Source organism: Stomoxys calcitrans, chromosome 3, assembly GCF_963082655.1.
Source record: "Stomoxys calcitrans chromosome 3, idStoCalc2.1, whole genome shotgun sequence".
Classification (NCBI taxonomy): Eukaryota; Metazoa; Arthropoda; class Insecta; order Diptera; family Muscidae; genus Stomoxys; species Stomoxys calcitrans.
In genome coordinates, this window is record NC_081554.1 from 126,548,251 (window position 1) to 126,564,821 (window position 16,571).

The 16,571-nt window shown below is 35.8% G+C and overlaps 1 protein-coding gene across 4 annotated transcripts in view; it reads right to left on the reverse strand.

The window, feature by feature from the left end:
• Positions 1 to 16,571, reverse strand: part of LOC106089377 (uncharacterized) — a 126,335-nt gene that overhangs the window by 40,165 nt on the left and 69,599 nt on the right. The window lies entirely within an intron of this gene.

Genomic DNA, 16,571 nt, shown 5'->3' on the forward strand with positions numbered 1-16,571 from the left:
TCTTTAACCCTAAGAAACAAGTTTTCTGATATAAACAAATACTCTTTGCAGATTTTATAACAATTTTTTGTAAGATTGCAGGGAACAGTTTTACCTTTTGAACTTCTAAACAATTGTTAACGCATTTTCTACATATTTATTTACATTTGTGACAATTTTAGACGTACATTATTGGTTTGAAAGCTAAAATATGATTTTAATAGCTATTTTGTTTTAGAAAATTTGATAAAATTGAGTTTCGAAACTTCGCGGTGAAATATACAACTTCTCAAAGTATTCCTAACATATGAAAACAAAAGGCAAAATTTGCCGTTTTTGCAAAAAAAAACTTTGCTTTCCTTTTCCAGCAGACTATCCGTTGTTTCTCCAAATATTTTTGTTGATTTAGCCAACAAACTTCTCTGAGTGTAACTTTTTTTGCAATATTGTACACAAAACTTTGAAGCCGAGATGCAACCATGAGCCCTAGAAGTTTAGATTACAAATATATGCTATGTTAGATTTAAAAGAGGGTGCAGATATAAATCCGCCCCATGCTACTATGGATATACACCTAGCCAGTAATCGGCTTGTTGTGCGCTCTAAATAAAAATAAGAAAGTAACCTCGAAAAAGAAAATCTTGGTTAGGAATTCCGTGCTACACTAAACCCTAGAAGTTTAGATTAGAAATATAGGTTGGGTTAGGTTGAAAAGAGGGTGCATATATTAATTCGCCCCATGCCACTATGGACATACAAAAGTGAGCTCGTAGTCCTATGTGTCCCGTCATGATACCAAAAGCTGTACTGTCGAACGATGCGGATTTTGCCCTCCGCAGGGAGGCTTTAATCTCCTTCTTATACTGCAAGACTGTTCGTGACCTTACGTCCTGATTGTTATTGCCTTATGGCAACTGTCAGTAAAGATGTTCACACTCGACGTCCTCGTGTTAGCACCACACCACAACACGCATTCCGTGATCAACCACCGAATACTCTGTAAGAAATCTGGAGAATATAAAAACCAGCAAATATGTTCAAACTGTTATAACTACGGTTGACAAATGGCAACATTATTGCAAATTATCCAAAATCTGACGAACACATAAATGGGAGTTATATCTAATTCTGAACCGATTTCGACCAAAGTTTACTGATATTGTGGTAGCCGTCGAGGCAAGCGTTGTGCAAAATTTTTGGCAAAATTGGTCAAAAAATGTGTTTGCAGTGACTCTTGGAGTAAAAATCAGGCGATATACATAAATGACACCTATATCTAAATCTGGACCGATTTCTATGCAATTTAACAGTAATGTCGAGAGAAATAAGAAAATCTTTCATGCCAAATTTCGAGAGAATCGGTTAACAAATGAGCACTTTATTGCAATATCATCGCAAAATCGGCGGACGAACATATATATGGGTGTTTTATATAAATCTGGACTGATTTTTTGTCAATTTCAATAGGTTTCGTCTCTAGGCTGAAAAACGTGCCTGTACCAAATTTTAAGACGGATGAAAAATTGCCACCTGTAGTTTGTACACAAATTAAAATGGACAGACAGACGGACATAGCTAAATCGAATAAGAAAGTGATTCTGAGTCTATCGGTATTCTTATCAATGGGTCTGTCTGTCTTTCTTCTAGGTGTTACAAACAAATGCGCTACGTTAGGGTATAATGAAGTTGTATTACATCTGATAAGAAGAATCTAAAAATACAAACTTTAAAAAAATGTTTTCCAAATTCAAGCTAATTTAGCTGATAGATGCAAAAAGGCCTAGAATAATCTCCGCAATACCAAATCAGAAAGCGAGACATCTTTCAAAAAGTCTTGGAAATAAGCAGCAAAAGTTAAGTTTCTTGCAAAATTCGAAGCAGCAGAAGGTTAACATTACAAATATAAGGAAATGTTTTTGTTGTGTATGTAAAAGATGGCAGGAAAAAAAACAGTAAAAAGGTTTCTTAAAAGTAAGAGCAACTTTCAAATAATTGGTGTATGGATTGAGTAACTAACCACTTTAATTGGATTTTTGAGCTTATCATATTTCCAAATTGCAAAATTTTTAATCAAGATTACAAATTCTTTTACAGGACCAGTTTGAGCAAATTTTTTAATTGAATGCACAAATTTCTTATATGAACCTAGTTTTTTATTTTTTCTGTGTTGTATGCCTAATAAGGGACTTATCCCAGCTTATTATCGCCGTTTATGAAATATATGGTGTCATTATTCAATCAGAATGACAAAACTAAAAGAGAAAGAATGCAACATAGTTATTCAATGTTTCAACTTTCTGGAATGCAAAAATTGTTGAGGATTTTAATAAAATCACATTTATGAATATTGAGAAACATTTACTTAAAATCCAAATGACTTGTTTTTTGTTTTTTTCCGGATGTGTATAGTAAAGGTAAAAGTTGAAATGCAGAGCATTTAGAGAAAAGAGTGTTTATTTACCCAAATTAGAAATCCTTTTGACATTGTCCTCAATATCTTCTATGCTTGGACAATCTAAATTATCTTGCCCAAGTCTTCTTCTGGGTAGTCTTCCGAGTTTTGTCCACTTGTTTTTCAACTTATTACAGAAGCTTATCGGATTCGGCGCTGGTCACGCTATTCAAAAACTAATGTAGCGATGGTCAGAAAGGAGTGCTCCATGGAGACCCTCCAATACTGATTTCTTCTCTAATTCCATTAACAAAGGTAGCGATGCTACCAATATTAAGGCCAATTATGATTAAATTTTGGTTGTAGTCATTTTTTTGGAAAAAATACTGCGTCCCTTCAATATTGTCCGCCAATCAATTCGATCACAGTTTAATAATTTTTTGAGTATACAAATTATAAAAATATCTTACCTGCGTTTGATGATCGAAGGGTGCTTATTTGTTTCCATTTGAAAATAGCTAGGTTTTGATATAGGAAGCGCAAAAAAGCATACAACTATATTACGCCTGACAAAATTATTTCGCAAGAAGAGTAGCAGAAACTAATGAGAATTGGGTTAGGTAAAAGTGGCAGTCCTTTACAGACTCACTTAGACAATTTTAAGTCCATTGTGATACTACAGTAGAGACAGACCAAGGCTTCTGGCGGAAATCGAACCCAAGACCCTGCACTGGTAATCCAAGCACGCTACCAACTCGGCTACCGGGGCGCCTTAATGAGTATTAAGTCTTGTTACTGAAGTCGGTATTGTCTATATGATACATTAAAGAAAACAAATGGCGCGAAAATGAACAAAAAATTGTCAATGCCAGTAACCCAACCACAAGTCTCCGGATGATTATCGAACACTGGAAAATAGAGGGATAGTGTATTGGTTGCATGACATTCAAAGGCGTTCAGCCACAAAAGATGGCAGCTAATGTTGCTGACATGTAATGTAAGAGTGGGTCGAAGAACAAATGAAATTAAATTAGGTTAGTCTAGGTAATAGTTGCAATTCTTACAACCTCTCGTATGCTGTGTTTTATTTTAGTAGTGTATAGTGCAAATCATTAATGTTTTCGCCTGATATCGATAACTATCGAGTAAAACATTGCACTGAAATTCTATTCGGAACATCTGACTTGCATTGGATAGACCAAAACTAAACAAAGCAATAGATACGTGTAAAATATAGTCCATTGTAATACCACAGGAGGGACAGATCATAGCCTCTGCTGGGAATAGGCAATAAAGAGTAATACATTTAAACTATACTGTGTTAAAACCTTACGGAATTTTGTGTTTGTATATTGACACACTTTAATATAAATGATGCAAACACCTACACACTTTCATAATATTCTTGATGTTCCTAGCTGTGGGATGGTTTGAAATGAGCCATGGCCATTAAACAGCAAAGACTCGTTCGACATGCAACGAAGGCAAGTATACTTGCCACGCAAACAGAGACTTCTGCTGTATACTTCCACATACAATTTTTATAGAGCACACAGACAGAGAGCAAGGACACGAGAGCAAAATGCCACCACCCTTAATGACACCTATTGTGAGCGCTAATAAAGTTACGGACGTAGTAGTAACCGGTTGACTGGCTCCTGACTGCATGGCGGTTTGCCCTGTGATGTTTTCGTTTGGCTGATTAAAATGACTGGAGCGAAAGGACGAATGGACCTACAATGACTAGTAACCGCAAATATGGGGTATAGCAGATGCTAAGTAATTAAATCAATTTTCGGTTGATGGAGAAATTTGGGACTCTTACAATATTAGACTTATTCAATCAGTATGATGGGGCATTACAAAATACGTCCTTTAAGAAAATTTTGAATTATTGACAATAAAATATTCAGAGGAAACGAAAATGTGATACGTAGTATTTGTATGCGCAATAACTGCCTCTGAATATAATCCATTCGTCTATTATTATGAGCGTGACCTCGTTATGATTTCGCTGCGATGAAGTTTTAGAAAAAAAACAAGTAAAAGCGTGCTAAGTTCGGCCGGGCCGAATCTTATATACCCTCCACCATGGATCGCATTTGTCGAGTTCTTTTCCCGGCATCTCTTCTTAGGCAAAAAAAGATATAAGAAAAGAGTTGCTCTGCTATTAAAACGATATCAAGATATGGTCCGGCTTCGACCACAATTATGTTATATGTTGGAAACCTGTGTAAAATGTCAGCCAATTCGATCAAGAATTGCGCCCTTTGGGGGCTCAAGAAGTAAAATAGAGAGATCGATTTATATGGGAGCTGTATCGGGCAATAGACCGATTCAGACCATAATAAACTTGTATGTTGATGGTCATGAGAGAATCCGTTGTACAAAATTTCAGGCAAATCGGATAATAATTGCGACCTTTAGAGGCTCAAGAAGTCAAGATCCCAGATCGGTTTATATGGCAGCTATGTCAGGTTATGAACCGATTTCAACCTTATTTGACACAGTTGTTGAAAGTAAAAATAAAATACGTCATGCAAAATTTCAGCCAAATCGGATAGGAATTGCGCCCTCTAGAAGCTCAAGAAGTCAAATCCCCAGATCTGTTTATATGACAGCTATATCAGGTTATTCACCGATTTCAACCATACTTGGCACAGTTGTTGGATATCATAACGAAATACTTCGTGCAAAAATTCATTCAAATCGGATAAGAATTGTGCCCTCTAGAGGCTCAAGAAGTCAAGACCCAAGATCGGTTTATATGGCAGCTATATCAGGTTATGGACCGATTTAAACCATACTTGGCGCAGTTGTTGGGTATCATAACAAAACACGTCGTGCAAAATTTCATTCTGATCGGATAAGAATTGCGCACGCTAGAGGCTCAAGAAGTCAAGACCCATGATCGGTTTATATGGCAGCTATATCAGGTTATGGACCGATTTGAACTATACTTGGCACAGTTGTTGGATATCATAAGAAAACACGTCGTGCAAAGTTTCATTCCAATCAGATAAGAATTGCGCACTCTAGAGGCTCAAGAAGTCAAGACCCAAGATCGGTTTATATGGCAGCTATATCAAAACATGGACCGATATGGCCCATTTACAATACCAACCGACCTACACTAATAAGAAGTATTTGTGCAAAATTTCAAGCGGCTAGCTTTACTCCTTCGGAAGTTAGCGTGCTTTCGACAGACAGACGGACGGACGGACGGACGGACAGACGGACGGACATGGCTAGATCGACATAAAATGTCGCGACGATCAAGAATATATATACTTTATGGGGTCTCAGACGAATATTTCGAGTAGTTACAAACAGAATGACGAAATTAGTATACCCCCCATCTTATGGTGGAGGGTATAATAAGCACATTCGAAAATATATTACAATGTTCCACATATAACATTCTAATATATTGTATAATATACTTGGTTGCCCAAGCTCAAGATATATCACTAGAGCTACGCTTAAGCTCATAGCTGCTGGTAATTTGCATGGTCTTCAGTTTAATAATACCCTATAAAGTGTATATAATGGCTTGGTATAAAAAGGACCTAACCTCCACTATAGGATGGGGGTATACTAATTTCGTCATTTCGTTTGTAGCACCTCGACATATTCGTTTAAGACCCCATAACGTTTATATATTGTTGGACGTCATGACATTTTAAGTCGATCTAGCCAAGTCCGTCCGACAGTCCGTCTTTCTGTCGTAAGCACGCTAACTTTCGAAAAAGTAAAGCTAGGCGCTTGACATTTTTGCACAAATACTTCTTACCAGTGTAGGTCGGTTGGAATTGTAAATGGGCCATATCGGTTTATGGGATTTTATTTTGGCTAAGTCCATGATGGCAGTCCCTTATTAACGCAAACAAACTGTAAACATTAAGCAACTATAATTGTTAGATATTTCAAAAAAAGAAATTTTGACCAATTTTTACGAAAAACCATCTACATTCTGCTTAGATGATGTCGCTTATTTCTTCTTCGAACTTAGTTAAAATCGATCGAAAATCCGATTTTGATGGAAAAGATGTCCGGTAAAAATTGCATCCAACTATTGTCGTATATGCTTATAATTTCTTCGAGATAAAATAAGACAAGGTGGTAGAACTAAAAGTCAGATTTCTACGTTATTGCAGTTGTAAACTTTGTCTTTCTTTGCTCACTAATTGAGGTCAAATGACCCAGCGGCAAACGTAAGTGTAATATAAAACTTGCCTTAATACTAATACTATTTTAACACATTTCACTTAACCTGGTTATTAAGCTCGTGTTTCACAATGAAAATTAATATTTTTTACGACTACTTTTTGTAGATAATAGATTTTGAAGCAAAAAGACTTTCTGATTTCATTCGTTAGGGCATTCTCTTTATTCTCTTAAAATTTTAGTAAAAATGTTGTGTTATCAATGATATTTTTGTAGTTTTTCAAAAAGTTATCGTAATAAACGAACTTCATTAAAGATTTTCGTACATAACACATAAGGAAGTCATTATTTGCAAAATCTTTTCTTTGTAAAAAGATTTTCTTGGAAGAAAATCAAAAAGTAAATGTAAAAATGTTTTAAATAATATTTCACTGTTCTCAAATCAACGGTCATAGCCAACAAAACTTACCAATTTCTACTAGAATTTTCGTCCCTTTATCACTATGAGCTCCGTATCAATTGAATTAAATACTGTATTGTGAATTATGGAATTCCAAGAAACAACAAGAAATGGCTTTATTTTAAATATTTATTTTTTAATGTAAATTAATCTGCGTGATTATTTCGGGGTTTTAAAATTATGTTTCCGAGTCCATAACATTTTTTAATTCAAATAATTTATAATTAAATAATATTAATTATTTTTGGGAAAAGGTTTTCGGACTAGCAGCAGGTGCGATTTTATGCCCAAATCATTGAATCCACCTTTCTTCACTAAATGGTCATAAAATATTAAGAAACTTATTATTCTTTTGTTGTATGGGCCTAGGAAATAAAAGCTTTTTTTTCAAACATTTTTAAAATTCAAAATATTAAAAAAAAATTACTACGTCAATATATTATCTTAGTTATGAATAAATTAAATTTCATTAAATCGGACAACGGAATCGACGGTCAGGCGTAATGGGTTAAAATTTTGTCTTTAAAAATATTTATAGAAATATGTCTATAGAAAAAATTTAAGAAAATACTTTTTGGGACATTAAAATTTAGTTTTTACTAAGAAATTCATTACAATTTTAAAGTAATTTTAAGGCGGCCACGGCTTCAGCAAATTGTTGTCTTTGTAGAATATTATAAATATGAAATTTTGTTAGATTTAACGAATCTTGTGAGGATGAACTGGTGAAATCGGAAGACGAGGCTAACACAACAGTTCTGAATCCTGTCTATGGTCCGGCATCTACAGATAAATCTCCACCATTGTAAGGCCGCTTCGGCGGCTAAAGGTCCTCCTGATGGCAGGTTGATTTGACGTGGTTCTTATCCAGGAGCCATGGGTGTGTGGAGGAATGGTTCGTGGACTAAAAATTCCGGAATTTAAACTACTCAAGGGTACGGGGTATGGGAGACACAGAGCCTGTATTCTTGTAAAGAGTAGTATAAATATTTTTCTTCTTCCGTCGCTAAGCACTGAAGATTTAGTAGTAGCTAACCTTGAAATAAACATTAATGGCTGGCTTCCCTATGTATGACACACGATTCAGAGATGTCGCCTTCAAACCTTAAGTCGCTGATTGAAGCCGCTTTTGTAGGGAAAAAGAGCCTCATTGTAGGAGGTGATACTAATACACATCACCATATATGGAAAAGTTCGGATGTCAAAGAAAGCGGTGAGCTGCTTAATCATCACAGCTGCACTGAGGACGACACCATCTGAATACAATATCCGATGTTCCAGTCAGTGTGGATTACACGGTTTTAAACAATACGTACGGTTTCAAACTTTACGTACGGTTTCAAACAATACGGCTTTAGACTGTACTCTAAAAATCTAGAACTGATCATATCGAAAAGGTTACCCGACCACTACAGTGTGTATCAAGCGGAGATCCATGCAATTAAAGAAGTGGTGAATTGGCTAAGATATAATGTCATTACGACGATTGGCATAAATATCTTCTCAGACAGTCAGCCAGCCATTAAATCCCTGGAGAACGAATTTCTGAACACAAAAACCGCCCTCCACTGTCGCAGATCTCTCAACGAGATGGATGAACAATTCGAAATTCACCTGTTCTGGGTGCCGGGCCACGGAGATATCGCAGGGTATTGTAGAGCGGACGAGTTTGCGAAACTAGGAACTACCCTACATATGTTTTCAGGACCAAGTCCAAAAGGCAACGAATGATAGATGGTCATAAAGAGGGGGCTGTGAGCACTCCAAAACTATGTGGTCTAATCAAGACTTGAAGAGGTCTACAGCTTTGCTGTCATTGGCTAGAACAGACGTCTCAATCACTGTTTAATCGAAAAAAACATGCTGACAGACTGAAGGTTGCCAGCAACAACTTTTGCAGAAGCTGTGAGTACATTGAAGAAGAAGAGACTATAGAACACCTTCTGTGTGTGTCTCCCACACTAGCAGTCAGAAGGAGTTCCACTTTAGGTTCTCATTTCTTTGAGAATCTGTCTGATTTAGCGGATGTGAGCGTTTGCAAGTTATTGGGCTTTTTAAAGCGATCATAAAGGTTTAACGGTAGGAACTAGAAGGCAATAGACGATAACGTCTAAATGAGTCTGATAGCAGACTGCCACTTAAACCTAACCTACGATTACTTTTTGTATATAATAAATTTTAAAGCAAAAAGTCTTTCTAATTACATTCATTTGGGCATTCCCATTATTATTTATGGAAACATTTTATTAAAAGTTTTATGTTGTCAGTGATATTTTTGTAGTTTTTCAAAAAAATTATAGTAATAGTAAAAAAATGGGTATTTCACTGTGAAACGCAATCTAAATACTCACCTTTTTCGTGGAATTTCGTTAAAGATTTTAGTACATAACACATAAGGAAATCATTATTCTCAAAATCTTTTCATTGTCAAAATATTTTTTTGAAAGAAAATCAAAAATTCAAAAAGGAAATTTTAAAACGTTTTAAATAATATTTCACTGTACTCGAATCTACGGTCAAGGCCAACGGAACAAACAAATTTGTTTGTTGTGAATTAATGAATACCAAGAAAAAACAATATGCTTTTAATTGAAATAATTATTTTAGAATATAAATTAATCTGGGTAATTATTTCGGGGTTTTCAAATTGTGTCTCCGAATTCTTAAAATTATTCATTTCACTGCTAATGTAATTTAAATAAACAGCTCACGCACGTTTCGTGTTTTGTTTCACTGTCAAACATCTTCTTTGGACTATAATTTAACCATGAGTCGTCTTACAAACGAACAACGCTTGCAAATTATTGAATTTTATTATCAAAATGCGAACTCTGTCAAGAAAGTTCATCGCGCGCTTCTTCCATCTTACGACGAAGCTCATTTTAGGCTGTAAGTAAGCAGAATTGTTGATTTTGGAGTGAAGATCAGCCAGAAGCATTGCAAGAGTTACCAATGCATCCACAACAAGTCGCACTATGGTACGGTTCGGGGAACATTTTTGTGTAATGACAGACATTCTTTCTGTGACAAATTCCACTTCTTCCGTACCACACATGATTTTGTGCATCTGTTGTAAGTTGTATTGATGGCTTCGAACGCTAAGACATGGGCAATGGCTCGCGCTGTTGTTCCGTGTGCCCTGGTTCGAATCCTGGCCGTGCTCTGCCGAATTTTTCATTTTTCAATTTTTTTTGCAAGTTAAGGCGAAGATTATTAAACTTTACAATCTCTGTTTGTTTCTCTTTCGAGACGAGCTCAATGATCGGAGATGCAAATCGAAAAGGAAATCCAACGACTGCAACACACACCAACCACTATGGGACGTGTTTCGTCTTTGGTTAAAAGACTTTTCAACCATATTAGGTGTGATGGCTTCAAGGACCGCGCGTTGGTATTTTGTATTCGAATCGTATTTACCACATTAACCACGCTCGACAACTCTGTCTATTAGCTGTACTTTTTCCCAATGCATGTGTTTTTGTGTAATGACACACTTTTTACGGAGACAATTACACTACTTCCATGGGGCACTTGATTCTGTGCATCTGTTGGAAGTTATATTGATGGCTTCGAACGCTAGACAACGGCAACGGCTCTCAACAACTTGAAAAACTTCAATTAAAATAAAAAACAAAACGAGAATTAAGAGAAAATTCATATAGAATTATGTTCTAGAAAAAATTTTGTTGTATGATTGTCTTTCGGAACAATTTAAAAATTTTTTTTTTTCGAAGATTTTGATAACTTTTCGTTTAAAACAATCGCAAAAAAAATTAAAAAAAATTGAATCAACCCATTAACGACGAAAATACCCAAGAATAGAGCTGCCTTAGAAAAATTCTAGCTCGAGTTAGGAAAGAATTGTCGTAATGAAATTTAGATTGGTGTAAAGTGGACGACTGAAACCACCTACAACAAATTTTCTCGTCATGTTTTGGTGGAAAATTGGCTTGTCCAAAGTCGGCAATTTTGTATCCTAAAAATTAAAAAATTAATTTAGTGCAAAATCCTACTCCTTTTGACAGCAGGTGTGATATTATGCCAAAATCATTAAATCCAGCTTTCTCTGCTGAGTGGTCATAAAATATTAAAAAACAAGTAAAAGCGTGCTAAGTTCGGCCGGGCCGAATCTTATATACCCTCCACCATGGATCGCATTTGTCGAGTTCTTTTCCCGGCATCTCTTCTTAGGCAAAAAAGGATATAAGAAAAGAGTTGCTCTGCTATTAAAACGATATCAAGATATGGTCCGGTTCGGACCACAATTAAATTATATGTTGGAGACCTGTGTAAAATTTCAGCCAATTCGTATAAGAATTGCGCCCATTGGGGCTCACGAAGTAAAATAGAGAGATCGATTTATATGGGATCTGTATCGGGCTATAGACCGATTCAGACCATAATAAACAACGTTTGTTGATGGTCATGAGAGGATCCATCGTACAAAATTTCAGGCATATCGGATAATAGTTGCGACCTCTAGGGGTCAAGAAGTCGGTTCGGCACGGGGGTCAAGAAGTCGGTTCGGCGGTTTATATGGCAGCTATATCAGGTTATGAACCGATTTGAACCTTATTTGACACAGTTGTTGAAAGTAAAAATAAAATACGTCATGCAAAATTTCAGCCAAATCGGATAGGAATTGCGCCATCTAGAGGCTCAAGAAATCAAATCCCCAGATCTGTTTATATGACAGCTATATCAGGTTATGAACCGATTTGAACCATACTTGGCACAGTTGTTGGATATCATAACAAAACACGTCGTGCGAAATTCCATTCCAATCGGAGAAGAATTGCGCCCTCTAGAGGGTCAAGAAGTCAAGACCCAAGATCGGTTTATATGGTAGCTATATCAGGTTATGAACCGATTTGAACCATACTTGGCACTGTTGTTGGATATCATAACAAAACACGTCGTGCTAAATTTCATTTCAATCGGATAAGAATTGCGCACTCCAGAGGCTCAAGAAGTCAAGTCCCAAGATCGGTTTATATGGCAGCTATATCAGGTTATGGACCGATTTGAACCATACTTAGCACAGTTGTTGGATATCATAACAAAACACGTCGTGCAAAATTTCATTCTGATCGGATAAGAATTGCGCACGCTAGAGGCTCAAGAAGTCAAGAACCAAGATCGGTTTATATGGCAGCTATATCAGGTTATAAACCGATTTAAACCATACTTGACACAGTTGTTGGATATCATAGCAAAACACGTCATGCAAAATTTCATTCCAATCGGATAAGAATTGCGCACTCTACAGGCTCAAGAAGTCAAGACCCATGATCGGTTTATATGGCAGCTATATCAAAACATGGACCGATATGGCCCATTTACAATACCAACCGACCTACACTAATAAGAAGTATTTGTGCAAAATTTCAAGCGGCTAGCTTTACTCCTTCGGAAGTTAGCGTGCTTTCGACAGACAGACGGACGGACGGACGGACAGACGGACGGACATGGCTAGATCGACATAAAATGTCACAACGATCAAGAATATATATACTTTATGGGGTCTCAGACGAATATTTCGAGTAGTTACAAACAGAATGACGAAATTAGTATACCCCCCATCTTATGGTGGAGGGTATAAAAAGATTTTTTCGTTGTAGGGGCTAAGGAAATAAAAAGATTTTCTCCTTTCAAAAATTTTTAAAATTCAAAATATTAAAAAAAAAAATTGCTACTTTGAAAATCGAACAACGGAATCAAGGTTAGGCGTAATGGATTAAAATTTTGTCTTTAAAAATATTTTTAAAAATTTTTCCGTTTCTTTGTAGGGGTGTACGTAATACGTAACATTTCTAAAGTAAATCGTCTTTTCTGATTGAATTATTGTGCTAGTATGTCTACGTCTTTAAAATTTGGTGTATGCCCTGTTAAAGTGCAATGTACTGCAAGTGCAATTTTAATAATCTTGTTTTGGTTGTTCCTACATGTGTCATTGGACATAAATTTGCTTCAACCCCGTTACATTCAATCTTTTGAACTACATTTGATTTGTCCTCTATTTCATCTTTGATTTAGTCCTGCTGAATAGACTATTTAATGTGTTGTGGCTTTTTAAGGCAAACTGGTATTTTCCCTGTTGTATATTTTGGAACTGGCAAGCCTTTCCGAAAACCCTCGTTTTCTTGAAGATTTTTGGTATTGGTTCCCTTTTGTTGTTCTCTGTTCCGGTCAAAATTGCATCCAACTATTGCCGCATCCAACTGTTGCCGTACATGGCTATATTTTGCATATGTCTTTATAAGTCCTAAAGTTTTCCTGATTTATTGGAGATAAAATAAGAAAAGATGATAGAACTAGAAATCAAAAATACAAAGAGATTTCCACGTTATTGCAGTTGTAATTACGTCAATATAAATGCTCTTAATTATGAATGTAGGGAATTTCATCCAAATTGGACAAGGGAATCGAAGGTCAAGAGTAATGGGTTAAAATGTTGTCTTAATAAATATTTATTGGAAATTGTCTAGTGAAAACATTTTAGGAAAAGTTTTCGTTTGAAAAGCTGTTTCTTTTAGAAAAAATAGTTTCGATGATGCCCGGGCCTGAGCAACATTTTGCCTTTGGACAAAATTTCATTGAAATTTTACCTTTCAAAATTGAAATTTTGCTTTTGTTTTTGTTTCTATTTGAGACAGAAAAGCATAATAAAAAAAACTTTAAAAATGTTTAAGCAAAATGTAGTGTCGCAAAATGCATTGAGCAGGCACAAAAAAATTATTGTCATTTTATTTTATTTGACTTTGGATAAATTTTCACTGAAATATAGTCTTTAGAAAAAAATCATTAAAATGTATTCAAATTTAATTCAAATTTTGTCTTTAGGAAAAATAGCAATAAAACTTTGTCTTTAAAAAAATAATTTCGAGGGGGTCCGGCCCTAGCTTTAATCGTGCTTTCGACAGACAGACGGACGGACATGGCTAGATCGACTTAAAATGTAATGATAATCAAGAATATATACACTTACGGAATGACGAAATTAGTATATCCCCATCCTATGGTGGAGGGAAAAGAACACATAGGCTTTCTTTATGGACTTATCTGCTCTTTTGATACCGCGGAACTCTTTATTGTATACGCCAGCGAGAATGAGACTACCTACGAAAGTCATGAATATATTGCGACTTCTATATTACGACACAACGAGTCAGGTATGGTACGGTTCATTATTATCTGAGCCTTCGGTGGTCACTCCGGGCGTATACTAAGTCAAGGATGTGTATTGAGACAAGGGTGTGTACTAAGTCCAGTTCTGTTCGACTATATCTGAATAATCTACATGAGGTTCTACCCACTTGTGTTCGATTAGGGGAGGTTGAAATTAGGCTGTATGCGGAATATATTGTTTTTTTTTTTTTTATCGGACTCATTTATGAAATTACAGTCGATGATTAATGCTCTATAAAGATACTGCTCTCATTGGAGTTTAAGTATACATTTAACGAAATCTAAGATTGTCATTTTCAGAAGGGGTACTAGAATTGGCGGCAATTTGGCAATTGTATTGTTTTACTGGACCCACAGAAGTTATCAATGATTATAAATACGTCGGTGTGAATCTCACTTACTATATGTTACATGTTGAAACTGGGCTTCCTAGTATGTATTTGGCGACGCTAAGGCTGTACTTTGGCTATATTAATAAGGTTCTCCCTTTACCTAGTAAAAGGTTTGTCGATTCATCGGAGGAAATCATTGCAACTGGTTGTCAAACGAATGGTTTGTATAAACTCGATACACCTACACAGAATGTTGTCCAAAAAAAATCATTGATTTATGGCATTGCCTGTATGCTGTGATAATTTGAAAGTGTTTTAAAAGGCTTGGTAAAAGGTGTTCAGATTCCAGAAAATTCTTTGGCATTATATACGTTGTGCGCAGAAGAAAGCAACATCGCAGCAGTTTTCCAACAGAAGAGTCTAGGGCATCTAACGTTTTAGAAGTCATACACTCAGAAGTTTGTGGACCAAAAGAGGTCAAATCCAACTTGTCTTCGTGGCGTACATAGATAACTTCTCTCGAAGACTGAAGGTCTATTTTTTAAAAGTAAAAATTAAGTCGTAAACTGTTTCTGTGAGTATAAGGCTGAAGTTGAAAACCAGATAGGAGCTAAAATTAAAATAACAAGTATAGCTGAGTATATTAATAATGAAATGACCGCCGAGTTAAACAAATGTGGTATAACACATCAAACTAAAGTTCAACCCACTCCGGAGCAAAATGTACTTACGGATAGAATGATTCTCAACTTGATAGAAAAAGGACGTGCAATGATGTGTAATGCTAATTTTTGGGCTCAATTGTGCAAACTACACCATTAATTGATCACCACACTAAACCTGCATCGTGGTTATCGTCATCACCACAAAATAAACTTAAAGTTGGGGATATGGACACACAAGTGTCCGTGTGATCAGAATAATCATGTTACGGAAGTTCAAGGTGCCAACGCTCATACTCAAGGTCATAATGGTGATACTCCTCGTAGAAGCAAACGCCTAGCTGAAGAAAAATAAAGTATTGGCCACAAGAAATTTGGAAAGGTCAGAAGAATTCTTAAGTTTTGATGAGGGTACCCAAGGCAGAGGAAAAGAGAGGTGGATTGAGGCAATTGAGGGTGAGCCCGGTTCATTTAAGAGAATTATACCTGGACATTTTTCGAGAAACCACCTGCAGCAAATGTTGTTAAATACTTTCTAAAGTGGATCCGTGTATTTATACACAAAGAAATGAAAAATCTATGACGTTTTTGGTTTATATGTCGACATTTTGCTGTTAAGCAATGCCAAATTATATGGTGACAAATGTATCTTGGAATTGATGTCCCAATTCAAAAAGCCTTTACAAAACAAAGAATGTGACAATTAATTGGATCAAGCAGAGTACAACGACAGTAAGTTAGCACAGTTTAATATGGAAAATTTCAATCCCGTATCGACCCCAATGGATCACAACGTTAAACTTTCCAAGGAAATGTCTCCAAAAACACCTGCTGAAGTTAAGGAAATTTCGGAAATACCATATCAACAAGCTATTGGTAGTTTGCTTTTTGCTTCACAATGCACAAGACCAGATGTGTGCTTGGTGGAAAACAAGGTTAGTAAATTTAACAAAAAACAAACATATAGATATTTGAAAGCGACGAAAGACACAAAAAATGCGAATCTGATCACATATTCTGATTTTGATATTCACATATGATATTGATGAAAGAAGATCGGTAACTGGATATATTTATATTCTTCAAGATGGACCGATATCTTGGGGTTCAAAACAACAAACAAATATTGGTCTTTCCACAACTGAAGCTACGGTACAGGAAGTTTTATGACTCAAAAATTTAAATGCAAAACTCAACCCACAATCTCGAAAAGAACCGTCGGATATATATTGAGATAATCAAAGTGCTACATATTTGGCATCGACTAATAAGTATTTGGTGAGATCAAAATATAAAGACATAAATTTATCAAAAACAGTACCAGCTAACAGGCACAAATTTTGCTGAAAATAAATGGGCTTAAAAGTACAATAAATTTTGTTCAAGTGAGG